We start from the raw sequence: 27934 nt of genomic DNA on the forward strand, positions 1-27934 counted from the left end.
ATTTAACGTAAACAGGTTCGACGAGATTACGTCGAATTTAACTGAAAAAGGGTATAAGTTTTTCCCTGGTTATTCTGAACTAAACGGTTCTAACATTCTCGGTATCATTGGCCCGGATCTTATTCCTAGAATGCATAATCTCAGTTTAATGAAGTGCTTGGGAGGTTCCGCTTGGAAACTCCCCAATTATATCATTCCCTTCGGTGAGGGGTCAAGTTTTTTAAACAAAAATGATAGGGCTGTGGAAAAATTGCCAGCCTTCGATCAAGTTATTAAAACACTCCCTATGTGTCAGTCATATTTAATTGATAGTGTATTAAAGCCAGTAGCATCTTACGAGGATGTGCTGCAACCTTTTTTTGACGGTCCTGCTGTTGAACGTGGAGGAGAAAAGTTTTTTTCTCTGGACTCCATAGGCATCGAGGATGCCAACCAGTTGTCTTCAATTGATAAAGAAAAAATAAATGCCTTCGAAGAGGCTATAGTTCTCAAGGAAGGAAAATATTATGTCGAGCTGCCTTGGGAGCATGACAAGCTTCTCAAGGTGGAGTCCAATTATGTGCCTTCACTGCGAATAATGCATAGGGTGGCCCAGTCCTTGGAAGGAAAAGGACTGTATAACGATTATATACAGGTCTTCAAAGAATACGAAGACTGCAGAATTATCAAACCTTTCTCCGTTCCCCATGGAACTTATGAGAATTAAAAATGGATTCCCCATCGGCCAGTAATTAAAGAAGGTCTGGGAATAACTACAAAAATCCGCCCTGTTTTCAATTGTTCGTGGAAACGTAAAGGTAGCATTTCGATTAACGACGCTGCTTATTCAGGTGTTAACATGACTGCATTGTTGCTAGATATTCTACTAGCTTTCCAAAAAGAAAAATATGTGCTTTTGGGCGATTTGCGCAAAGCTTTTTTACAGATCAGGTTAAAATCTATTGAAAATAAAAATAGATTTTGTTTTTTCCTTTTTGTAAATGGCAAATTGTGCGCCTACCGATTTAATACTATTATTTTTGGGTTCAATGCCAGCCCTTTTATATTAAGCTTTATACTTAAGCATCATGCCAAAAAATATGAAGCCGATTTAGCTTCACATTCGATTTCCAATAATTTCTATGTTGACAATTTAGTTACTACTAATAGTGACCGAGATACTCTAACCCATGTGTATAATAAAGTCCACGACAGACTCGGAGAAGTGGGGTTTGAACTCCAATCCTGCAACTCCAATTGCACGGGCATACAAAATAAAATGATGGAAGACGGTACTATCTCGTCTTCTTCCCCCAACTTTGAAAAGGTGCTGGGGTATCAATATTCTGTTGAAAGGGATACCCTTAAACTCGCTCCATCTGTAATAGATGGCATTGCCAATACCAAACGCAAGATATTATCTCAAGTTTCAAGTGGATATGATCCATTATCTTTACTTCTTCCTGTCACCATGCAGGGGAAGATTATTATTAGTCAACTGTGGAAAAAGGAGTTGTCTTGGGATCAACAAATCCCTGAAGAAGTTAAGGCCACATGGCAAGCACATGCCAACGAGCTGAATTGTATAGGGGACTTTGCATTTCCTAGATGTACTCTCCTAGCGGAATCCCCTGTTGAAATTATTTGCTTTAGCGATGCTTCTAAGCACGCTTATGGGTTTTCCGTGTATGCGAAACAAGGTGCTCAGTGTTCCTTGATATTCGCCAAGGCAAAAGTGGCACCCATCAAGGGAAAATCACTGCCTGTTTTGGAATTATTAGCTATATTTCTAGCGTTTAAAGTTATTCCACAAGTTTTGGGTGCTCTAGCGCCCATCAATATCAAATCCTTTTTTGTCGTGTCTGACGCACAAGTAGCCCTGCCATGGATTTTGAATGGGAAGGCTGCGAGAAAAAATATATTTGTAGAAAATCGTGTGTCAGACATTAATAAGTTCATTGAAAACATTAAACTTAAATATGGGATAAACCCTAAATTTAGATATGTTCCTTCGTCGGATAATCCGGCTGATCTTTTAACCAGAGGTATTACTGCCTCTAAGTTCAAACAATTTTTCAAATTTTGGACCTGCGGACCAGATTGGCTTAATCAAGTTGAAATCAGTTGGCCCACATCCCCCTTACAATGTTAACAAGAAGATGGTAACATGTATGTTCTCGGATGAAACTGCTTCTAACGAGAATCACTTGCCAATTAAAATATCTGATTTTTCCTCATTAACTAAGGCTATTAATGTCTTAGAAAAAGTTGTGAGATTCGGTGATAAATTACGTCACCGAAAGACTGACACCGTCAAGAGAGCTAAATTGTTGCTCTTCTCTCATTTACAAAGGGAAGCCTTTCCCACAGAACTTGCTTATTTGCAACAACCCTCTAATAGGGCTGCTCCCCCAAGAGTTATGGCCCTTGGGTTATTCCTAGATAGGGAGGGACTGATACGAACTCAAGGACGTATTCAGAACTCCGAGGTTTTTCCATATGAAGTGAAATTTCCTAAATTGTTAGGAAAAAATACCCAACTGACCAAATTGGTCATTATTGAAGCTCACCAGAATTGTTGTCATATAGGAGCAAATTCAACCCTTAGCAAGGTGAGGCTATCGGGTTTTTGGATCCCCCAAGGGAGACAGGCGGTGAAGTCGGTTCTCCGTGACTGTGTTATATGTAAGAGAATTAATTCTCTACCGTACAAAGCACCCTCTGGGTCTCAACTGCCTTCTGATAGAGTAAATTTTGTCCGGCCCTTCAAATGTGTAGGGGTGGATTTTACTGGACATTTTTTTGTCAAAAACAATAATGAGGATGTCAAAATGTACATCCTACTGTTTACTTGCATGAGTTTACGTGCCATACACTTGGAATTGGTACCGGACATGAGCGCAAGATCCTTCTTGTTAACATTCGTTAGGTTCACCAACTTATTTGGTGTACCAACTCACATGTATTCCGACAATGCTAAATCTTTCATAGCGTCGGGTATTATATTATCAGACATATTTGTGTCTGATGAATTTAGAGAACATTTCAAATCCACTACTATTGTTCATTATACAATTCCCCTGTACTCTGCATGGCATGGTGGAGTATGGGAGAGATTAATTAAAACTGTGAAACAGTGTCTTTCCAAGTTGTTGGGTAGGAGGAGGGTCGGTTATTTCGAGTTCCTAACCGCCCTTTCAGATGTTCAAAAGGCCATAAATGATAGGCCACTAACATTTATTTCAGCTTCTGATAGAGGCCTTGATGGGTTGACTCCCAACCATTTTTTGCAGACAGGATATCATCCCCGCCTGCTTATCAATCTTAGCGGTTCAGAGGACCTTGTCCAGAACCTCCAAATAGAAATTTGCTCTTACATTCCCTTGAAATGAGGGATGAATTTGTCAGTAAATTTAAACGTAGTTGGCATAATGACTACTTGCTCTCAATTAGAGAAGTAGACGCCCACATCACAGAAAATGAAACCTCTAAAATATCAGAGGGTGAAATTGTTCTTATCAAAGCTCCTAATAAGTCCCGTCCCTTCTGGGGGTTGGGTAAGGTAGTAAAATTATTGGTTGGAAAGGACAACAGGGTTCGTTCAGCCTCAGTGCTGAAAGACAGGTGTGTCCAAATTCATTCCTTAAAAAATATTTATCCTTTAGAGATAAAACATAACCCTGAACCTGTATTAGCAGAATTTGCGGAAGAAGGAGTTTAAAAATAATAGAAATATTTTTTTATTTTTTTAAAAAACAGTGTTTACAAAAGGTTGGTGTGCCTTCATGCAGCCATTTTTTACGTATTGAAATCAATTGAATTTTACGAGTTAAATATTTTTCAATTTTTACACTTTAAAAATCTATCAAAATTTTTCTATTGGTTCAATTTTTACGATATTTTCAGGGTCAATGTGAAATTTTATGCTCTTTCCAATAAACCGAATATAATATTTTAGACAAACGTTTTTTTTTTAATTTACCCCCGCCCTATTTTGAAATTTCTATTAAAATTTAAATAATTAATTTACGCACCAAAGTTTTATATATCACAAATTGAAAATAAAATATTCTAATTATAACAAAAAAAGTGTTTTTGGGAAATTTACCTGTAAAGTCCAAAGTGTAAAACCCTTTTTTTTTTAAAACCACGTTGATTTTTTTTAAGTGGAAGCTTATGTTAAGTAAACATTGTCAAGTAAATATCAGATGCTTATGACAATTTTTCTCTTTTACTCAATATTTTCTTTTTTTAGATATTTAAAAAAATTCACTCGATAAAGAAGAATTAAAATATATTAAATCAAAAATTCATGTATTTCTTTAAGAGACTAAAACCAATGAAAATTTGGTAGAGCGAATTTTTTGTAATCGGCCAAAATCCATGAATGAAATGTTCATATTTTCAAATATGGTAGCACATACTCAGCACTTTGTAGTTGAAATGACATATGTCAAAAATACAAAAGGGAGATAAGGATGCATGTGTTGTTTTTACGTTTTGGAAATAGTTATGTAACTATGGCGGAAACGAGTTGCAAAAATGCGATTTTCTGGGACCCATGTTTTAAAAAATCCTTTTATTTAAAAAATACATGGAATATAAAATATGGACAATTCTTATATAATTCTTATACAATTCTTATATGATTCTTATAAATGAAGAATGGAAGCACCCATGTCTTAGGGTTTTTTTTTATAGGTAAATGATTTTTTGGCATTTACATATATTTTTTAGATGTGGTTTCAGTTAAAATTTGTTGATTTTGTGAAATCTTTTTTAAAGAAAACCGATGAAAAAAAATATTGTATATTTTTTGATTAAACCTTTAGTGATCTTAAAATTTGGTCCTTTGCTCATTTTATTGAAATAAAAATTAGGTTTTGAAATTACATTTTCATATTGTTATAAGCTTGTAAACATGGAGAGTCTATTTAATCAAATGTTTGCAATGGTGACTTGCCCAAAAATTCTAATACACCTAGAGCATTTATGGCCGGTATTTAGTACTCCTTTCAAAGAAAAGAATTGAGTAGATATGAATTAATCTTAGAAATAAATCGAAAAAAATTTTTCATATAGATTTTGGATTTCTGTAAAAGATGGAAATTCCCATAGTCGACCAGAACTTATGCACTTTAGGACCAGTCCAATTTTTAATTTTGTAAATCCTCTTTATCTGGCCCAAAATATATCCCTATTTTCTGAGATGCAATCATAAATCATACTCTACATGAATCTTCAATGTAGCTTTCACAGTACCAGGATACTAGGAATCCTGATAAACAACAACTATATATTCACCACTTGATAGTAATTTCTGTCATTTCTATGCTGTTGTTTAACTAAAAATTCAACTATGGAAACAAAGACATAAAACGGTAATTTTTTACCTGGTTTCGATCTTAAATGATTACGTTTATAGGTTTTAGGGTATGCTGAAAATGAATATCGCATTTAAATTTTCTGCAACTACGTAGTTTTCCGGATATGAAGCAATGTCATTTCTTATGTTATCGATGGTAACCATCTTGGAGTGCGCAAACGCAACCCTGAGAAACTATGCACAAATGTATGTACCAAGATGCCCACAAGCAATAACAAAAGAAATGACATTACTTCATGTCTAGAAAGCTATTTATTTGCGGAAAATTTAAATGCTATATTTGTTTTGAACATACCCGAAAACCTTACTTGGTAGTCATTTTAAAGAAAAATGTTACGGTGGAAACAAGGTAAAAATTTACAGAATGCATCACAATGAAATTCTTTATCAAACCATCTAATTATTATTGTTATTTAGATATCCTGTTTAAAAAAAACGACTTTGTTTTACAGATTCGAAAAAATGGACTTGACAATGAGTTAAAAATAAAAAAAAATGATACAAAATACTATTATGTCATGAGGACATTTATTGGTTGGGTTTCTAACAGTATTTTGTATATTTTAAAGTCATTGTCAAGATTTCAAAGACATGAGATATCATGTGGTTATATTTCTTGTGCTTGTGCAAGGCTCAACACTAATTGTCGAAATAAACAAACATTTTACATTAAAGAAACACACTAAAAACTTATCCAACTAGGTAGAAGAGTAACTTATCTTGTCTTTGGTAATATTTATTTGGGTGCTTAAGCACTTATGTTACTGTGCTATATTTTAAATAGTATTTTCAAGTTAAACTCAAGTTTCACAATATCTTTTTTTATTTAATTGTTAGGTGAAAGTACAGAATAATTAACAAAACACCCTTCCCTCCCCATGTAAAGAATGGGTTTCTAAATAATAACGTTATTATTTCAGCATTTTCTTGACCACAAGAAAACACAATTCTACTTTAAGTACAAGTAAGAAGTTATAAATACCATGATGACAAAAACACATGTACTTGGTACATTTTGTTTTTTAACGTTTTGAGTACATTGTACTAAAAGTATTAACAACAGTTTTCTATTTTTAAGAGAATACAAACAAAACTCGTTAATATGCTAGCTGTAGGCAGCTCAGTGCTGGTCAGTACATTAGCACATAGTGAGCCGTTTTTCTGTTAAATTCTATATTTTGTAATTTCTATAAATAATAACATTTTAAAGAAATTTCTGCATAATTAATAATTATCAAATATTTATATATTATACATGAAAATAAATCTGAAACTATTATCCATACAAAAATGGATGATATATACCGAATTATCTTGTCAATTTTGAAATATTCTTAGTCAAATTTGCTTGGTCGTAACTTTGCTTCCTGTGGTCGTAAAAATAGAAGTCAAAGTCCAGTACAGATGGACTTCTTTGTTTATATAGCATGTAAAATTCAACTATATCCAATCAAATTTGACACTACGTATGCGTATCTGAACGTAGAGGATGAACTGTAAAAACTGAAAAAACGGTTTTCCTTTTTGCTGTCATTAATTTTACTGTTTTTTTTTTTCATTTTTACCTTGGGGCATAAAAACATTGAACGCTTAAAAGAAAAATAAATTAGTCTCAGTAGAATGCTTATTCTATTCTCTTTCCACCAATGTAATTCTTTAAAAAATTGACCAACAAATAAAAAAGATATAACTTGTTGAAGCACATTAGGTATGTAATATTGCCAATATCTACGAAAATAGAGCATACGCTTGTAATGCTAATATACATGATGTATATATATATATATATATATATATATATATATGCATTACATATATATATATACATGTATTACATATATATATATATGTAATGCATATATATATATATATATATATACATTACATATATATATATATGTAATGCATATATATATATATATACATTACATATATATGAATTACATACACATATATATTAGATACACAGGGTGACCCCCCAAAAAAAACAAAAGAGGCCATCTAAAACATATGCTGTAGAACGGAGAAAAAAAGCAAAAAAGGCCAAAGCCCCTTGTGTTTTGATGTGATGTTTTGAATATAATAAACTAGTTTTGACCAAAGTTTCATTTCATTCGGACAAAACAGTAAGAAATGGGGCCTAATTAGAGCGGGGGCCCGTTTTTATGGGTCACCCTGTATATACATTACATGTATACATATATACATGACATGTATACATATATATATATATATACATGACATGTATACATATATACATACATAAATATATGCATTACATATATACATATGTATACATATATATAATGTATTACTGTTGGGATCAGACAAATTCATAATGCAAAGGGGAGTAACTCTTTGCTTCTTTGGTCAAAGTCGCTCCCCTTTGACCGTAGTTCTAAAACTTTAATTTCTCGCGATTTCTCATGAGATCAACGACCGGAAGAGGACAATGGGTGGAAAACAGAATGACTTTGAAAATGGAAAGATGAACATCATTTCCCATTCATCCATTTATCATATTTGGACTTCATACTTTCATCTATTCTGTTTTGAATTGTAGTTACATGTGTGCATGTCTCTTAATAAACGTATATCATCGTTTATCAGTGAAATGTTTCCTTATTTGTTTGTAAGTGTCCTTATGAGCTGCTATATATCCAATGTCAAGGCCGGACTCCCTGCAATAAGGTACTTTATGTTATATTGATCTAATGCATCCCACGATATAACAAATTGGCAATGAGAGGATTTGGAAATATAATAAACAAAAACACTTTTCAAAAAAAAATGTCGATTTCCACAGAAGCTCTAAAACAAATTTTGGTGCATCAACAAGACCTGTTTAAAAGAGCTCAACTGAATCTAATAACGACATAAACCCAAAAATTTCAGTTGCAAGACACCGGGAATTCATCTAGTGTTGAGCTTACCAACATTATTACAGAATTTTCCTATGACGCCGTTAACAACTGCACATTCAGTTCATGGTTTTCATGATGGAAGGACACATTTTACCATGATTTTTCTAACAAGGACGATAACCGGAAAAAACGTTTACTGATACAAAAGTTGGGTACAAAAGAAAACGAAAGGTTCGTAAATTTTATTTTACTCAAACAACCTTCTGATTTGTACTTTTACTGAGACTGTCAGTATTTTGACGGACATTTTTGGGGAACAACAGTCCCTGTTCAATATTCGTTATAACTGTTTCAAACTTTCAGAAAATCAGCCTGACGATTTTGTCACTTATGCTGGACGTGTGAATCATGAGTGCGAGAGATTTCATCGCCAGGCACTGACTGAGGACCAATTCAAATGTCTAATTTTTATAGAGGACTACAGTCACACTAAGATTCAGAATTACTTTCCCGACTACTAGTAAAGCTTGAAACATATAAAAACGTAACCGTCCAGGATCTGACAACTGAGTGTAACAGGTTGTTAAACTTAAAAAAGGACACAATGTTAGTCCAGCAGCAACACACGCTATGTTCACTAACGTCACACATCAACTCAAATAATAGACTCAAAGTTTTGAAAAAAAAAACACCGTCTGCATGCTGGTCTTGCAATGAATAGCACTATGCTCGGTTTTGTCCCTTCAGAAAACACAAGTGCCAAGTGTGTCATAAACGTGGCCACAAAGAAAATTTTTGTCATCCCCAAATGGCCAAATCTCCTACTCAGTAAAATTATAAAAAGAAAAACCAGCAGAGGAAATCAAATGCAGTGTCTGCCTTATTTAAGACAGATTACAAATCTCGCAGAAAACACATAAGTGTTGGATTAAATAAGTGTCCAGTTCGTTTCCAATTCAACAAAGCATCAGACATTACTCTATTTTCGTGCAAAACAAAGACGAAAATAAAAAAATCGGACCTATTACAAACCAATCATGTTGCCAACTGATATCCAACTGGGGAACTAAATTGTGCTGTTTCCTTCCAAGACAGAATATTCACCGGCACCTGTTATGTAACAGACACTGATCTAAACCTGATTGGTTTGGACTGGATCGAAGAACACAATCTTTTCACGGTCCCATTGGAATCTGTCTTCAACACTTTTTCCCTTAAGTTAGTTCAGGACACTAAAAAGCATTTTACTCAGACACTTAAGTCTAAGTTCAGTGGTGTTTTTCGAGACATGTGTATATATATATATATATATATATATATATATATATATATACATAACATACATATATGTACATGACTTGTATATATACATATATACATTACATATATATATATGTATACATGTAAATGACATAGATATACATATATGTATACATGACATATATACATATATATACATGATGTATATGCATGATATATATACTCACATATTTATATATACATAGCATATATGATGATTACAACGTCTTGTCAGACGACTGCCACTTCCTCAGTCACTGAAAGTCCATGTGTCTGAAGATGACTTTAATCATGCCAGCAACTTGCACATGCTCAAGCAGACATGACAGTGAAGACGGTCATTGGTATACATACATATATACATATATATATATATAAACAGACATATGCATACATTTACTACACATATATACATATATACATACATATACTTACATATATGTACACATACATGTATAGTCATATATACACATATACATATGCAAACAAACACATATATACATACACACACATAAACATATATACACAGATATACATACATATATAAACATTCATACACATACATATACACATGTACATACATACACATATATACATATACACATGTACATACACACACATACAATGACGGCAGATCAGTTATTACATGCTTCTATCCTTTCAGGCCGATACGTGTCACAAATGTTCCATCACCACAGGATTTTTTTATCTTTTTTTTAGACAAATGTCTGAGGGAGTATCTATACAAAGATGTTATTACAGAGTTTTGGCTTTGTACAACAGCTAAGTCTCTCTCTCGGTTCAAAATGTTGAGATCCAGCAACAAGCAAAAGCAAGATAGCCAGCAACAAGTCAAATTGCAGACCAGCTTAATGCGGGTACTGGTCTTCGACTTTATGGTTTTTTAAATCAAAGATTTGCTTATCCTAGAGGGGTTGCCTTCGCCACGGCTTACGGGAGCTCTCTCCACCCCACATATGCATGTAAATAAACACATGCACGCACACATACGTGCATACATTCATGCAAACATACATATGCATATACACACATGCACACATACAAACATAGACGCACACATATACGCATGTACACACATATGCATATACACACATACACATGTAGAATATACATGAAGGAGCGTTGCAAACATCATAAATCCTCACTGATCAGGATGGGATGATGATGGGTACGATTAAATGAATTTAACATGAATAAAAAAGAAAATAACCCAATACACACAATTCATAGAAGGCACAGTAACTTGTTGAAGTGTTTGTGCACCTTTACACATGAATAGACGTCGAAATCAGATGAAAACAAATTCCAACAGTACAGCATTTAAACAGCTGGATTTTTTTTTTTAATAAAATGTTTTTTATAAGACTCACACTTTCGGTGCAGACAATGATGATGATAAATTTCACACATGATTTTACAAATAAATAGACGTAGAGATCAAACAAAAACAAAATCCAACAGGTCAGCATTTACAATTGCTGGACTTTTTTTTATGTCTATTTGTAATATGTTGCAATTAGTCATCATCATCATCATCATCATCTACAGCAAAAGCATGAGTCTTATAAACAAACATTTTATTTCAAAAAACAAAAACGTCCAGCATTTTTAAATGCTATCAAGACAGATTTTTTTTTTACATAGGCATCACCATTTATCAAGGCCAAGAGGTCACTCAAGAGGTCATTACAGTAATTGTTAGTAATGGAAATTCGGTAAATTTGTTAACAAGTGGAACGGCTCATCAAGAACTTGTTTACGTTAAACTTGAAGACAACCATATTGTAGTCAACTGGAAAGCAGGAAAACGGAAGACAATTCCACAGGCGTGCAGTTCTAACAAGAAGCTTTGTTCATGGAATCTACGTTTAGTTTTAGGCACAGACAAAGAGTGGGGGGAATTATTGACATTATCAGCAAGACGAGTGTTTCTTGTGAACGTTTGGAGAGGGCGGACCATAAATTGAAGCTCAGCCAGATACTTTCCATGAAAATAACGATACAGCAGAGACAAACTCGCAACATCTCTTCTGTGATATAGAGGTTGCAGGGAAGAGAAAAAGATATCTCCTACGAGGCTACGAAGTCTATTTTGAACTCTACCAAGTCAGGACAAGTCCTTTTTAGCAACTCCTGCCCAGATTACATATATATATATACATCACATATACATATATATGCATATTACATATATATATACATAAGATATACATATATATATCACATACATATATAGATATACATCACATATACATATATATATATACAAAACATATATATATATATACACCACATATATATATACATCACATATATATCACATATATACATGACATACAAATGTATACATCACATAAATTTATATACACCACACACATATATATATATATCACATATATACGTGACATACAAATGTATACATAACATATATATACAGATATATATATATATATACATCACATATATATATACAGATATATATACACATCACACACACACACACATATATATATATATATATATATATATATACACACATCACATATATATATGCATCACATAGATATATATATATACATCACATATCTATGCAGATATATATATATATACATCACATATATATAGATATATATATACATCACATATATATATAGATATATATATACATCGCATATGTAGATATATATATACATCACATATATATATATATATATATATATAGATATATATATACATCACATATATATATAGATATATATATATACATCACACATATATATAGATATATATATACATCCCATATATATATAGATATATATATATATATACATCACATATATATAGATATATATATAAATACATCACATATATATATATATAAATACATCACATATATATATATAGATATATATAAATACATCATATATATATATAGATATATATATACATCACATATATATATAGATATATATATACATCACATATATATATAGATATATATATACATCACATATATATGGATATATATATATACATCACATATATATAGATATATATATATATACATCACATACATAGATATATATACATCACATATATATATAGATATATATACATCACATATAGATATATATACATCACATATATATATAGATATATATACATCACATATAGATATATATACATCACATATATATAGATATATATACATCACATACAGATATATATATACATCACATATATATATAGATATGCATATGCATCACATAAAGATATATATATATACATCATATATACATATATATATAAATATATATATATATATATCATTATATATACATCACATATATATATAGATATGCATCACATACAGATATATGTATAAACATCACACATATATACATATATGCATCACATAGATGTATATATATCACATATATATATATATACATCACATATAGATGTATATATATCACATATATATATATACATCACATATAGATGTATATATATATCACATATATATATATATATACATCATATATATATATACATATATATATAAATACATCACATATATATACATATATATAAATCAAACATATATATATATATAGATATACATCACATATATATATATATAGATATATATATATATATACATCACATATATATAGATATATATATAACTTATATATATACATCACATATATATATAGATATATATATATATATATACATCACATATATATACATCACATATATATAGATATATATATACATCACATATATATACATCACATATATATAGATATATATATATACATCACATATATATATACATCACATATATATAGATATATATATATATATATACATCACATATATATAAATATATATAGAGAGAAAATAAAAAAGGAACAAACCGTATTATGTGTTCACCAACGTTTTGTCTTTATTTCGAGACTTCCTCTGGGTGAATGAGATTAAGAAACCAAAAAATATACCAGTACAAAATATTTGAAAAAGTTTCACGTGCACAGTGTGACGCAGTTCTATTTAAGAGAAACGGAAAATTGATGTTGGAAATTCAAAAAGGAAGGGGGGCTGGCGCTGTTAAAGAGAAGGAAATTTTAGTGACGTCATATAGTCGTTAATTTAATTTTAAAACTATGAACGCAAGTTTATATTCTTATTGGGAAAAAGATATATCTGTTGAAATTTAAATATAAGTTTGTAACAGGAATGAAATGAGTGTTGTTTTATGTAATTTATTGATTGAGATTATGTGTTAATTATTACAGGGGGTGTTTGAATGGTGTGAGAAAGTTAACCTGTGTCCACAGTTAAATAATGTTCTTTTAATAACAGTTCACTTATTAATGCCGCTATGTTATAGAAACCTCCACGTTGTTTAATAGTGCTTGAAATTGCGATAAGCGCAGATTCAAGGAGTCTCCGGCGCGGGTTATTTGAAATAAATTTAACTACTTTTGCTTGTTTAAAATCAAAGGTGTGGTTATGTTGCAATGAATGAGAGAATAATGCACTTAGAGAATTGCTATTTTTTATATCTCTTTTGTGTTCATTGAGCCTTTTTTCAAATTTACGCTGAGTTTCACCAACGTATTTATGATGGCAATTATGGCAAGGAATACTATAAGATATATATATATATATATATACATAATATATAAAGATATATATATATATACATAACATATATATATAGATATATATATATATACATAACATATATATATATAGATATATATATATATATACATACCATATATATAGATGTATATATACATCACATATATATATAGATATATGTATACATAACATATAGATATATTTCTACATAACATATATATATATATACATAACATATATTTAGATATATATATATGCATAACATATATTTAGATATATATATACATAACATATATTTAGATATATATATACATAACATATATTTAGATATATATATATACATAACATATATTTAGATATATATATATATACATAACATATATTTAGATATATATATATATATATATATATACATAACATATATATATACATATATATATATACATAACATATATTTAGATATATATATATATATATACATAACATATATATATATACACATAACATATATATAGATACATATATATAGATATAAATATATACATAACATATATATAGATATAAATATATACATAACATATATATAGATATATATATACATAACGTATATATATATATCTATATATATATACATAACGTATATATATATATATACATAACGTATATATATATATATATACATAACGTATATATATATATATATATATACATAACGTATATATATATATATATACATAACGTATATATATATATATATATATATATATACATAACGTATATATATATATATATATATATAGATATATATATATACATAACATATATATATATACATAACATGTATATATACATAACATATATATACATCACATATATATAGATATATATATACATCACATATATATATACATCACATATATATAGATATATATATATACATAACATATATATAGAGATATATATACATCACATACAGTTGTGCCCGATATTATTTATACCCCCCTTGAAAATTGAGTTTATTAGGTGTAACTTTTGTAAGAATTTATTGTTTACGTCCATATTGATACATATTCTTAATAAACCTCTTCTGATCATTTTCGTCATTTTAAAATCTCGGGATACTTGTAATAAAAGAAATATACAGCTATTTATAAAATCTGCAATGTTCAAAAATAATCATACCCCCTTATTTTTTCAGTATTAATCGAGTTTCTGACTGTTTGTTTTCTGTTTGATTCTTATTTTGAATGCTTTTATACAACCTTTGATTAATTTCATTTCGTTTTTTTGCATTTTTCAGAAATTAAAATGATATCAACTGAAAACCAATAAAAGAATAAAAATTATTAGAATGGGGAAGAAAAAAGAGCTTAGTTATGATCTTAGGACTAAAATAAATAGAATTGTGAATTCACATAAGGATGGTTTAGGTTACAAGTCAATTTTCAAGAAATTTGAGGTCCCTACAGCAACAGTACAGAGCATCATCAAAAAATTCCAGAGCCACCACACAACAAACAACTTGATTGGTAGAGGAAGAAAAAGGAAACTGTCTGCTAGAGCCACCAGGAATATTGTAAGAAGTGTTAATGCAAATCCAACCACCACTAATAAGGACATTTTAGAAAATCTGGAGTCTTCTGGCATAAAAATATCAAGGCAAACATTGCAAAGGACTCTGCATGAAAATGGTCTGAAAGGAAGAAGACCAAGAAGGACTCCATTGCACACCGGAAAACACCTTGCAGCACGTCTAAAGTTTGCTAGGACCCATGTGAATTCTCCAGAGTCCGTTTTCTCAAGTATTTTGTGGACTGACGAAACAAAAATTGAATTGTTTGGCCATATGGATGCTTCTTACGTTTGGAGGAAGAAAGCAGAAGCTTACAACCCAAAGAACACCATACCCACGGTGAAACATGGTGGTGGTAGCCTAATGTTTTGGGGCTCCTTTTCGGCTAGTGGTCCAGGTAGTTTGGTCAAGATAGATGGAACCATGAAGAAGGAGCAATATTTGGAGATACTCAAGAAAAACATTAGACAGGATGCGGAGAAGCTCCATTTAGGACCAAACTGGGTCCTTCAATAGGATAATGATCCAAAACATACTGCCAAAATAGTCAAGAAATGGTTTGAGGATAATCAAATTAATGTTTTGAAATGGCCTAGCCAGAGTCCCGACCTGAACCCTATCGAAAACCTCTGGCACATATTGAAAACTGAGGTTAAAAAGCGGAAACCTAGAAATTTGAGGGATTTGGAGAACTACTGCATTGAAGAATGGTCGAAAATCAGTGTTGATGCTTGTAAAAACCTTGTTGATAAATATCCCAAACGGTTACAGGCAGTTATTAAGAATAAAGGGCATGCTATTGACTATTAGTAAGAGAGGTATGAATAATTTTGAACTAGTGCCATTATTGTTTTTCTTTGTATAATGTTTCAAACTTGCATAATTTATTTATTTGTTGAGTTTAAATTAAATGCTTATGCTTGATTTATTGTTTGAAATCCCTTTAATATTGTCTACCTTCTGGTTTGAGCAATATTCTTATAGAAATCTCAAAGATCCGAGGGGTATGAATAATATCGGGCACAAGTGTATATATAGATATATATATGCATAACATACATATAGATATATATACATCACATATATATATATTGATATATATATACATCACATATATAGATATATATATACATCACATATATATATTGATATATATATACATCACATATATAGATACATATATACATCACATATATAGATATATTGATATATATATACATCACATATATAGATATATATATATACATCACATAGATATATATATATATATATACATCACATATATATATATATACATCATATATATAGATAGATATATACATCACATATATATAGATATATATATATATATACATCACATATATATAGATATATATATACATCACATACATAGATATCTATGTATATACATCACTTACATATAGATATATATAAATACATCACATATATACATATATACATCACACATATATATATATATATTTATATCATATATATATTTATATCATATATATATATATATATATATATATATATTTATATCATATATATATATATATCATATATATATATTTATATCATATATATATATATCATATATATATATATATTTATATCATATATATATATATTTATATCATATATATATATATATATTTATATCATATATATATATATTTATATCATATATATATATTTATATCATATATATATATATTTATATCATATATATATATTTATATCATATATATATATATTTATATCATATATATATATATATTTATATCACACACACATATATATACTTTCTATGTATGTGCTGAATATCAAAATTATATCAAACCAGAATTAATATGACTTTTTTCTGAGAAGATAAGCTTACATAAAAAATTCATGGATTGAGGAAATTAATATAAATATTGTATTCCTTTTCTTGTAGCAGATCTTTGCTAGGACGCTACAAAAAGTATAATTAAAGTAATTAGCTCTAAATTCAAGGAATTATTCTAGACACATCAATGCCAACTGGCAGAGACAGAAAGAGAAAAATGGTCTTACCTTCTTTAAATGGATATCTCTTGCAACAGATTGCCGTCAGTTGTGTCCTTAAGTATTAAGTGCCTGAAATCCGAAAAATGTTAGTAAATACCACAAATTATCAGAAAAGAATAACTACCATGGTAGTAGGAACCAAATGTAAAGAGAAAAGCTTGCGAAAAATAAGCCATTTTATAGTATGATCCAAGATTACATGATTACCCATTAATATAAAAAACAATCACAAAAGGGGAAGGTACTTTTGCATCTGTTGCTCCAAACCAGAGGCCATTGGTGGTTAGTAACATTGTCCAAACAATAAATTTTTGTTTTGAAAATTTTATTTTTTCTGACTGAAAATTAAATATAAAAATTATAAATATATATATATATCTTTAAAATTTGTCATGTTTTTATCGAATTATTTGTGGGCATGATTCAATATTTACTATTATATTTAGTATTAAACAAATAAAATTTGTCATGTTTTTATCGAATTATTTGTGGGCATGATTCAATATTTACTATTATATTTAGTATTAAACAAATAAAATTTGTCATGTTTTTATCGAATTATTTGTGGGCATGATTCAATATTTACTATTATAGTTAGTATTAAACAAATAAAATTTGTCATGTTTTTATCGAATTATTTGTGGGCATGATTCAATATTTACTATTATATTTAGTATTAAACAAATAAAATTTTATATTTATTATTAAACAAATAAAATTTTATATTTAGTATTAAACAAATAAAATTTTATATTTAGTATTAAACAAATAAAATTTTCGAAATGTATTGATGTTTATATTTTCTAATACGTAAATTTAAAATCTGAAAAAAATATATTTTTTGGAATAATTTCAAAAGCATTTGTAACATTTCCAGTTTACTGTTTAAACATTTTACGCGCATATTTTTTTCAACTAGAACATTCCCAGACAATCATTATAATGCTGTCCGCTTAATGTGAAAATCAGTAACAGGAAATAATAATAATAATAATAATAATAACAATAAATATAACAATAACAATAATAATAACAATAATAATAAATATAATAATAACAATAATAATAATAATAATAATAACAATAACAATAAATATAATAATAAATATAATAATAATAATAATAATAATAATAATAATAATAATAATAATAAATATAATAATAATAATAATAAATATAATAACAATAATAATAATAATAATAAAAAGAAATTTGGTAATTAAGCCGAAAAGTCAACAAACAACTACACGAAAAAAAAACTACACAAAGAAATAAATGTTAGCCAATAAAAGTTTATTTTATAGCTTTTACATCAGTTTGGCCATTTGTATGTGACTCGTTTGTTTCGGTTTTCAAGTAGTTTTTATTGCTCTTTACTTATCTCACAAATTCAGTTTTTCCAAGTGGATTTAAAAGAAAGAAAAAAAAGAATGTCAGCATTTTCTTTGGAAAAAGCAAGCCTCATTTTTCATTTTTTGATATTTTTTACGAGAGTATCAAGCATAGTAAAAACATCCCAACCTCCCCATGTTAAGAATGGCTTTTAAGGTTGGCGTGTTTATTCCTAAAGCCATTCTGTATATAGGGAGGTTAGGGGGTTAAGTCCAAAAGCCATTCATAACATGGGGAAGTTGGGAATGTTTATTCTGAAAGCTGTTCTTAACATAGGGAGGTTCAGGGTGTTTATTTCTAAAGCCATTCTTAGCACGAGGAGGTCAGTGTGTTTATACTATGCTGGGTACTCTCGTAAAAAAATACCAAAACATTCAAAGCACCTATTAACCTTGAAGTCAAAATGAGGCTTCCTTCTTAAAGAAGAGGCCGCCATTTTTTTCAAATCCACTTGGTAAAACAATTTTGACATTAAATAAACAGCAATAAAAACTACTTGAAAAGCAAAACAAATGAACCAGGTATTGATATAAAGTTAACTTTTATTCACTACGATAACATTCATTTCTTGCATATATTTATTCATATAGTTGTTTCTCTACTAAATACGCAGAAATTTGAATCAGTTAGGAAAGATTCATGTATTACCAAACAGCAAAATTGATTGGAATTTCACTTATGAAAATACAAAAATTAACAAAAAGTGAAAAAAAAAAAAGAATTGGAAATTTTACTTACATTTTGTATCCTTCGTTTACATTTGGTGGTTGGAGTATTTTTATGAGAAGAAAAATAAAATAAGGTGATATTAAATGTTTTATGAAAAGAAAAAGAAAAAAAATAAGATGATATTAAATGTTTTATGAGAAGAAAAATAAAAATAAAACAAAATAGGATGATATTAAATGTTTTCATGAAAATAAAAATAAAAATAAAATAAGATGATATTAAATGTTTTCATGAGAAGAAAAATAAAAATAAAATAAGGTGATATTAAATGTTTTTATGAAAAGAAAAAGAAAAATAAAATAAAATGATTAGAAATGTTTTCATGAGAAGAAAAATAAAAATAAAATAAGATGATATAAAATGTTTTCATGAGAAGAAAAATAAAAATAAAATAAGATGATATTAAATGTTTTATGAAAAGAAAAATAAAAATAAAATAAGATAATATTAAATGTTTTCATGAGAACCAAAATAAAAATAAAATAAAATGGTATTAAATGTTTTTATGAGAAAAAAAATAAAAATAAAATAAGGTGATATTAAATGTTTTTATGAGAAAAAAAATAAAAATAAAATAAGATGATATTAAATGTTTTCATGAGAAGAAAAATAAAAATAAAATAAGATGATATTAAATGTTTTCATGAGAAGAAAAATAAAAATAAAATAAGATGATATTAAATGTTTTCATGAGAACCAAAATAAAAATAAAATAAAATAAAATGGTATTAAATGTTTTTATGAGAAAAAAAATAAAAATAAAATAAGGTGATATTAAATGTTTTTATGAGAAAAAAAATAAAAATAAAATATGGCGATATTAAATGTTTTTATGAAAATAAAAATAAAAATAAAATAAGATGATATTAAATGTTTTTATGAAAATAAAAATAAAAATAAAATAAGATGATATTAAATGTTTTTATGAAAAGAAAAATAAAAATAAAATAAGATGATATTAAATGTTTTCATGAGAAGAAAAATAAAAATAAAATAAGATGATATTAAATGTTTTCATGAGAACCAAAATAAAAATAAAATAAAATAAAATGGTATTAAATGTTTTTATGAGAAAAAAAATAAAAATAAAATAAGGTGATATTAAATGTTTTTATGAGAAAAAAAATAAAAATAAAATATGGTGATATTAAATGTTTTTATGAAAATAAAAATAAAAATAAAATAAGATGATATTAAATGTTTTTATGAAAATAAAAATAAAAATAAAATAAGATGATATTAAATGTTTTTATGAAAAGAAAAAGAAAAATAAAATAAGATGATATTAAATGTTTTCATGAGAAGAAAAATAAAAATAAAATAAGATGATATTAAATGTTTTTATGAGAAAAAAAATAAAAATAAAATATGGTGATATTAAATGTTTTTATGAAAATAAAAATAAAAATAAAATAAGGTGATATTAAATGTTTTTATGAAAATAAAAATTAAAATAAAATAAGATGATATTAAATGTTTTTATGAGAAGAAAATAAAAATAAAATAAGGTGATATTAAATGTTTTCATGAGAAAAAAAAATAAAAATAAAATAAGGTGATATTAAATGTTTTTATGAGAAGAAAAATAAAAATAAAATAAGATGATATTAAATGTTTTCATGAGAAAAAAAATAAAAATAAAATAAGGTGATATTAAATGTTTTTATGAAAATAAAAATAAAATAAGATGATATTAAATGTTTTTATGAAAATAAAAATAAAATAAGATGATATTAAATGTTTTTATGAAAATAAAAATAAAATAAGATGATATTAAATGTTTTTATGAGAAAAAAATAAAAATAAAATAAGATGATATTAAATGTTTTTATGAAAATAAAAATAAAAATAAAATAAGATGATATAAAATGTTTTTATGAGAAGAAAAATAAAAATAAAATAAGATGATATAAAATGTTTTTATGAGAAAAAAATAAAAATAAAATAAGATGATATTAAATGTTTTTATGAGAAGAAAAATAAAAATAAAATAAGGTGATATTAAATGTTTTTATGAGAAAAAAAATAAAAATAAAATAAGGTGATATTAAATGTTTTTATGAAAATAAAAATAAAATAAGATGATATTAAATGTTTTTATGAGAAGAAAAATAAAAATAAAATAAGATGATATAAAATGTTTTTATGAGAAAAAAAATAAAAATAAAATAAGATGATATTAAATGTTTTTATGAGAATAAAAATAAAAATAAAATAAGGTGATATTAAATGTTTTTATGAGAAGAAAAATAATACAAATAGAATATGATATCAAATAAACAAAATATTTCACAATTAAATTTCTGTTTAGAACTTGATTCAAGAATGACTGGAAAGGTACAACAAATAATGATAATGAAAACTACTTTCACTATTTGCAATATTTTGGACAAAATTTACGATGGTTAGAGATGACGAGGATTCATTCATAATACGTGATGTGTAAAAAAAGTGCTATGGCAGATTATTACCCACAATGCAATAAGCCAGTTTAACTAATTTTTTTAGCTATTTTACAGATTTAACTCTTTTTACCAATCACACTAAGTCAGCTTTGCTCATAAATACCATGTTTATTAGTTTAATTCGTGTAAAAACAAAGTTGATGTTACAATACTGGTACAGCTTTTGAACCGTAGTACTTGGAAATTAAAATCAACCATAAAAATATTTAGAGCTTATTTCGACGTGCAATTATAATGAAAATTTAAAGTAAAGAAAATATAGAAAATCATTCATGATGAATGTATCCGTCAGAAAACAAAAATAGCACATTCTGAAAATCATGTAATTTGATTAATTTTTTAGTGTAGTATTTTTTTATTATTGACCACAAGCTTTCACACAGGTTACCAAAGATCTCTCTTTAAAAACAACCTATAGTGTTCCCTGGATGCTGAGTGACAACGTCTCCCCAAATTTCCAGTACTTTCCACCTCTTTTGATATTATTTGCAGATATATTTGCGTTTTTGTAACAGCCTCTTACCATTGGTTTCTTGATGGCAGTGGCTATTGGTCTCCACTAGAATTTGAGTGGCAATAAGCCTCTCCAAGGTCCCAGTTCTCTTTGCACTTGTCTAGTGCAGGTCTGGTCAGTGCTCTATCCTCAGTCTTACTATCCTCCTTGTCCCTTCTCGACTATTTGGTATCACTCTTGAGTGGGGCGGATGGGGAACGGGGGGGGGGCTTCAATGTTCATGGTTGCATCTAATGTTTGTTCTTGTTTTGCCTCTGCATCAGTTTGGCCTGTGTAAGTGCTTCATGTGTATTAGTTTCCGCATTCAAGGGTTTTCCTTAATATTTCAGCTGTTTTCATTATCATTATTTGTTGTACCTTTCCAGTCATTCCTCTGATTCCATTTTCTCACATTCTTCTTTCAAAGCTTTTTGAAATTGTTCCTAGTGCTTCTTCTATTATAGGTATTATCTTGATTTTCTTGATCATCCACATCCCTTTCAGTTCTCTGGTTAGCTCTGTGTATTTGCTCCATTTCTCCTTTTCTTTGATACTCACTCTCTGGTCAGCTGGAACAATAAAGTCTACGATTTGACAGGATTTTTCTTTCTTATTACAACCCGACAGTCTTCTTGCTTGAATAGGTTTTTCAGTTTGTATGTCCATCTCTCATAGAATTTTGTGATTTTCATTTTCAAGTACTGTTCTTCTTATGTTTGTACCATTTGTCTGTGCATTCAAGATGCAGTTGTTTGCATAATTCCCAGTGTACTGGCTTTCCCATTTGGTCGTGTCTGTTCTTGTATTCCTTTTAGGCCAGTTTGCTGCATTCACTTACTATATGGTTTATTATTTGGTCTTTGTCCACAGAGTCTGCATTTGCTGTTTTTCTTGTGTTTTGTCAATCTTTACTTTGATGTGGTCTGTTCTTATTCAGTTTCTCGGTTTACGTGTCCTTTTTGCATCCATGTCCAAGTGTTTTTGTTATTCTCATCTTTTGTCATCCTTATGAATCTTCCATGTAGTTGTTTCTCTTCCCATTTTTCTTTTCTCGTTTTATCCTTTGTCTTTGTTTTCTGTTTTGTTGATTTTTCAATTATTATTAAAGAAAATCAGATTTTATGACTTGCGTGATACGACAGAAATCAGTTGTCATACTTGATTAAATTTTAAATTACCGGTTACCTCCCCCTTTACCTCCCCAGAAAAAAATCCCTCATAAACGCCTGCTAAAAATTGTGAAATTTGACTTTCTCTAATAAAACAAATACTTAATCAATTTTTTTTATCTATCTGCAGTTATTTTATTTATCTATTCTACAAGTAGAAACACCATAAACGTTTTTTTTTTCTTAAATAAATGCAAGTGTAAATAAGCACCAAGCATTAAAAGTAACATTGAATTAATGAATATTAAAATTTATATTAAATAAAAGCGAGATCAAAAAAGTAAATGAAAAAAGTGATTTAACATTCAGTTTTGATGAAACATTTAAAGCTAATCATTATTTGATTATTGATGAAATGGAATTGTTAGCAATTTTGTTCTTAATGTACAAATAACATACAATTTTGTTCTTAATGTACAAATAACAAAAAATAACTCTTTGCAGTAACATACATTTGTAGCAACACACTTAGCTATATCATCCATAAAAAAGAATGAAATCCCACCTTTTAGGTGGCCGCAATAACAAAAAATTCACAACCATAACAAATAAACATTTTTTTTTTCAATTTAATTCAAAGGTAACAAAAATGCATTGCAATAGATGTCGGAAAAAAAGGACCGAAGGGTGAAAAAAAAAATAGTATTTTCAAGTGTTGTTTATTATTATTATTATTATTATTATTATTATTATTATTAAATTGTTAGGTGACAGTACTGAATTGTTTACAATACATCCTCCACTCCCCATGTTAAGAGTGGCTTTCTACATAATGTTATTATTTCAGCATGCGGGTTATATAGTGCATAAGTACCAAAAAATCTATTAATTATAAGATTTTTACATTTTCTGAATGTCAGAATATATTTCTGATTGGAATATATTTTTTATTTGATTAAATATACAAGTGGCAAATAAAATGATTATATTTTATAAACTTTTAACGCAAATAGATCACAAATAAGTAGATAACTAAAAATAACTTGCTTTTAATTATTTTTTTCATCTACATTGAATTTAAATGAATTAAATTAAGTCACTTTACATATTAAGATACTGGCCCTCTTGCAGCTTAGGGAAACAGAAATACGAGGAAGAAAATGGGGCATAAGAATCCCACTTGATTGGATAGTTAAATTGACGTTATTGCTATAAAATATTAATAGAATTTAAAAATTGAAATTATATAAATTACTTAATTACTAAGTATTTAATTAGTATAAAAAAATAATTATTGTAAAAGAATTTTTAAAAAACTTAAAGTCATATTTAAGTAACACTGGCTATTAAAAGTGAAATATTTTACTTTATTTTAAAATAATAATAAAAAAAAATTATTAGATTTCTAAAAAACATTATCTCTAAAAAATCGAAAATGCAAGGAAGTCGACAACAAATTTCTGATCAGGTGGAGCGCAGAAAACATTATCAGTTGTAATTAGTTTTGTTTGTTTGTAAAAAAATATCTGTTCATTTCAATATCGTTTCCTTTTATCATTTCTAATTATCTTTATTCGTTTGTCAATTTATTTATAAAATTAAGCGGGAGTGATTTAATAAAAAAAAAAAAAAAACTAAACTGCTAAAAAGCCCAGTATTTAATAAAAAAATATTTTCTAATATTGTAAATTTCAATATTTTTTTTTTTATATAAAATGAGGCCAATCTCACTATCCAATCGAGTGGGATTCTTACTACCGGTGTAACATGACTTATGCCCCATTTTCTTCCTCATATTTCTGTTTCCCTAAACTGCAAGAGGACCACGTAATGTGAAAACAAAGCCACATTTTTTTCTAAACATTCTCTTATGCAAAAAGTTTGCAAAAATGATTAACATTAAATAAGTTCGAAATTCGATTGGAATATTAATGGAACTGAACGCAACTATCATTAAAAAGTGAATAACTTTCGGATTAATGACTAAAATTAAAAAGTGTGTTTTGTTGTTCGCGAAAGTGGAATGTGACAAAAACTATTAACATTAAAGGAATTGATACTTACTCTTAACCAAATGCACATAATTTGTCTGCTTTAAGCAAACAAAAAACTAAGGGTAAAAGATATGATTTGTAAATTTAAAATTAAATTTTTATGGCAAGTTGTATTTTAAGGAGCTTAAAATTTTTCTCTTTTTTCGTCGGTTGAAAACCGGAAATAGATTTTGAATTATCTCCCTTTCTCTAGTTTAGGGAGGAAGGGGGGGTAACTTTAGTAGGCTTTGAAGTAAAAGATATGTTTGTGCATAAATAAATAACTATTTTTCTCTCTCTCGATTCAAAAGATGTAATTATTTCGAAGAAAATCTAAAAACAAATGAGTTTGTTTACAATTTGTCAACCGGTACGACGAGTGCATAAGAAAAAATGGCAATAAAAAAAAAGAAGACTTGGAGTAACTTATCTTGCCTTTGGTATTTGATTTTTGACCACCTTTTCGAATCTCTGTAGATTTTAAAACAAACTCAAATAAATATTTACGTTAATAAAATTGTCTGACCACTGCTTAGTGCTTCTCTGTAGTACCTGTATGTTTCTCGACAAAAGAAAACAAAATATTTGTACACATGAAAAATGTAAGAATGAAAAATGTTTTCATGGCGAAATTCGGAAACTAGAAAATTCAGCTAAATTTGAAAAATCCGTGGAAATTTTGTAAAAATCCCTTCAAAGATAAATATTAGTTTTCTTGGTCTATTTCAAAGATAATTAGTAAAGGTATTGAATTAAATAAATAAATTAACCCCCCCCTTTTTTTTTTTTTTTACAAAAAATAGCTTACTTAACCCCCAAAAGCGATAGATTCTGGCTTCTTAAATCACAACAACCAAAATATCGTCCAAGTGTGGATTCTAGTTTCTGCTTTCTCAATCAGATAACTTGAACATTCAGGCAGTGATTGTACTTCCTGCTTAAAGGGAGGTAACTCTGATGAGTAAACATTGACAACATCATGCTTCAAAAATTAGTAACACTTCCAAAAGGAATTATTATGTTAGAAATTTTCCAGGCTGTACCAGTGTACCACCAGTGTACCATCAATGCAATTGACTAACTGGAAGCCCAAAATGTCAAAAATGTCAGGAGACTGATTGAAAATAACGTCGTGTAGTTTGATGGAGGTAGAGGGTGCTAGTTTTCTTTTCTCCCCCCCCCCCAGACGTGCATTCGTACACTCTTATCGTGAACGTTTGTATCATTTTTATCATTTTTTAATTAAATTATTTTTTCTGTGTTACTGCTTTTAAATTATTATTTTTTTCAAGACTATTTAAAAATTATGTTATGCCAAAAGCAAGGAAATATTATATATAAAAATTATACGAAACGTGTAATCTAACAAAAATTGAAAAATATTATTGTTATTTAAGTTTTTGTGTGAAAATATTTAATAAACAATGCTTAATTGAATGATAATATTAGTAGTTCAAGAAATTAACTTTCCTTCGAGTTATATCGAATTCTTTAATAAAGACTTTAGGGCATTTTTCTTTATGTTCCTGAAAAAATTGTTTTTTTCTTTTTTAATTGTTACAAATTAAAGATTCTTTATTTTCATAAAAAAAGTAAAAAGTAAATTTTTTTTTTAATACTGAATTTAATTGAATATTAAACCATAATTTTAGTAAAGGTTTTTTGTTAAACAAAATAATACATTTCCACTGAGATTCAAATAAAAATAATGCATTCTGTGATCATTATTTAGAAATACCAAAAATTTCATTAAAATTGGTCAATTTCCTGATTTTGGTGAATTTTTAAATAAAGAAAAAGGTAAAAATGTTTCTCTATTTTGAGCATTGGCATTCATTTTGCACGTACATGATCTTATCTTCATGATCATGGCGGATAATTTA

The 27934-nt window shown here is 28.0% G+C and overlaps 1 long non-coding RNA gene across 1 annotated transcript in view; it reads right to left on the minus strand.

The window, feature by feature from the left end:
- LOC145270812 (uncharacterized) overlaps positions 1–26441 on the minus strand; it is a 48780-nt gene extending 22339 nt beyond the window's left edge. The window contains exons 1-2 of the long non-coding RNA XR_013865577.1: positions 26083–26441; positions 17837–17899 (exon numbers count right to left, since the gene is read on the minus strand). This is a non-coding gene — a long non-coding RNA (uncharacterized LOC145270812). The remainder of the gene's footprint in view (positions 1–17836; positions 17900–26082) is intronic.
- Between the last annotated feature and the right edge of the window lie 1493 nt (positions 26442–27934).

This window comes from Euprymna scolopes, chromosome 46 (assembly GCF_053919585.1).
Source record: "Euprymna scolopes isolate OS-2025 chromosome 46, ASM5391958v1, whole genome shotgun sequence".
Taxonomy (NCBI): domain Eukaryota; kingdom Metazoa; phylum Mollusca; class Cephalopoda; order Sepiida; family Sepiolidae; genus Euprymna; species Euprymna scolopes.